Consider the following 2,955-nt stretch of genomic DNA (forward strand, 5'->3'; position numbering starts at 1 on the left):
GCTAAAGCCTGAGCACTTGAGTTGGATCTCTGGGACCTACCCGGCAGAAGGATAGAACCAATTCCCACAAGTTGTCCTCTGAACAGAATACAATGGTGTGGCAAACACACACACACACACACACATACACACACACACACACACACAAGGAATACACACATAATACACACACATAACACACATAGCACATATACCCACACACTGACAGAACACACATATAACACACGCACACACGTAACACATATACACATATTACACATACATATACACACATAAAACACACATACATACACATTATACTCACAACCCCACACACACACACATGAAGAAAAGCCCAGCAACACTGCCACAGATCACAAATTCTGGACAACCCCAAGCCCCGGAGCTTCTCTCCCAGCACCAACCCTACTGCAAGTCCCTGGTCTCCTCCTTTTCCTGGGACTGGCTCATACTCTGGCTGAGCCCTTTCTGTTTCCCTGTATCATCACAATGTTTCCTATCTTCTTCCTTGAGGGCTCAGCCCAATTGCCTATCAATAGACTCTATCAATAGATAGAGTCTCTTTTGTGTATTTTGTTCAAAGCATTGGCCATGATGCCTGCAGCCTGGCTTGAGTTAGACAATTGATACTTATTAATGGATAGTGAAGGTGCTTTGAGTAGGGAGGTGTTCTGGAAATACATAATTTTTCTGGTATTTCATTTGCAATCACTACAGTACCAGGTCTGTAGAAAAAAATGTGCTCTGTAAACAGTTGTGTGGATAAAATTAAGCCTTCTGAACTATGTCCCCTGAGCCATCTGAGAACCTGCCTGTAAGTAAAAAAAAAAAAAATGTATGCAGTATATTAAGAACAGCCAGTTGAACTGTTGGAGGTCATCTCTCTCTCAGCAGAGGAAAAGTGGAAATCATTTGAGAAGAAAAATATCCACTGGGCATGGAGGTGCATGGATGTAATGCCCCCAAATGACAATATCTACTGGGCATAGCGGTGCATAGATGTAATGCCCCCAAATGACAGGGAAGCTTCAGGCATGAAACCATTATATGGCTGCCTACATCAACAGACACACTAACAGGGACGACAGAAACCTCCCGGTGTGCTCCCTGCTCAGTTGGGGAAGGACAAGCAACTCTGGAATGTCAGTGCCTGAGACAAAGTCCCTGGCTGCTTAGCTCATATCAAGTCTGCAGCCCTGAAATTAGAAAGGCGCAGAAAAGTATTTATATATTTATTGACTTGTTTACTGATTAATCGGCTTATTTATTTATTTATTTTTCAGAACAAGGTTTCTCTGTGTATCCGTGGCTGTCCCGGAATTCGCACTGTGAATAAGGTTTAAAGGTGTGCACGACTACTGCCTAGCTGCAAGTTTTATTTATTTAAAAAAATCAAAAGTGTATGTGTCTTCACTACATACAAATAGCTACCTGACAGGGTTCTCCTTGATCACTAAGAAGGAAGAGCAGCAAATAGCAACCTAGGGAAAATATTTTACAATAGATAAGAAAATATTTATCGGTGTAACAGCATAGTATGGAAAATGTACTTAATGTTTTGCTTTGTTTGGATTTTTTTTGTTTGGTTGGTTTTGGTTTCTGGTTTTTGGTTTTTCGAGGCAGGGTTTTTCTGTGTAGCCCTAGCTGTCCTGGAACTCACTCTGTAGACAAGGCTGGCCTCAAACTCAAAATTGTGTAGCCCAGGCTGGCCTCAAACTCGTGATCCTCCTGCCTCTGCCTCCTTCAGCAAATCCTACATGGCGTGCGCCACCACAACCGGCCAATATTTTCTTTATTTACATTTCAAAAGTTTTTCCCTTTCCAGGGCTTCACTTCAGAACCCCCCTATTCCATCTCCCCTCCCCTTGCCTCTGTGAGGGTCATCCCCCACCTACCCACTTCTGTCCTCCCACCCTAGCATTCCCCTACACTGGGGCATTGAACACCCTCAGGTTTGAAGGCCTCTCCTCTCTGATGTCTAACAAGGCCATCCTCTGCCACATATGTGGCCAGAGCCATGGGTTACTGCTCCGTGTGTATTCTTTGGTTGGTGGCCCAGTCCCTGGGAGCTCCGGGGGTCTGGCCTGTTAACAGTGCTGTTCCCTCAACTCATGGGGCTGGATATTTTTTTTAAAGACAGGTTTTCTCTGTGCACTCCTGGCTGCCCTGGAACTCACGCTGAAGACCAGAATCCCCTCAATTCACAGAGCTTGGCCTACCTCGGCCTCCTACTCCTGAATACTGGGTTCAAGTCCTGTGCCACCACCATCCTGTTCTGTTTTTGTTGTTGTTGATGTTGTTCTTTGAGTCAAGGTTTCTCTGTGTAGCCCTGGCTGCCCTGGAACTTGTTTTGTAGATCAGGCTAGCCTCAAACTCAGAGATCCACCTACTTCTGTGATTAAAGGCATGTCCCACCATACCCAGCCTGTTTTGTTTTGTTTATAAAACTTGATTTTTTTGAGATTGGACAAGTTTTGAATTCCAGGCCAGCCTGATCTACATAGTGACTGCAGTCCCAGGCCAACAAACATACACAGCAAGACCTTGTCTTAACAAGTAGATTAAGGTAAAAACAGCATATCTATGTACATGTGTTTGTGGCTGTGGAGGGCTCTGTGCTCAAGATGCATAAGAAGCTGGAAGCATTGGCATGGTTGTTGGGACTTAAACTTGGTTCCCCTGGAAGATCAGAGCACACTCTTAACCACTGAGCATTGCTTTGTTGGCTTGTTGTTTTTTCAGACAGGCTCTTCTGGGTCCAGGCTGTCCTTGAGTTGACCAACTTCTCCCAGCACACCCTTCCCTGCTGAGAATCCACACAAGAGCTTGCACCAAGCTGGGTTACTGTTTTCCACCCAGCAAGGACAAGGCTCAGGGAACAAAGCCAGGTGAGATGTACTAGGGGTTACTGCAAGAGGCAACAGGACAACTGACCAATTTGCCGGAAAGCTTTAG

This window comes from Mus pahari, chromosome 3 (genome assembly GCF_900095145.1).
Source record: "Mus pahari chromosome 3, PAHARI_EIJ_v1.1, whole genome shotgun sequence".
In the NCBI taxonomy this organism is placed as follows: Eukaryota; Metazoa; Chordata; class Mammalia; order Rodentia; family Muridae; genus Mus; species Mus pahari.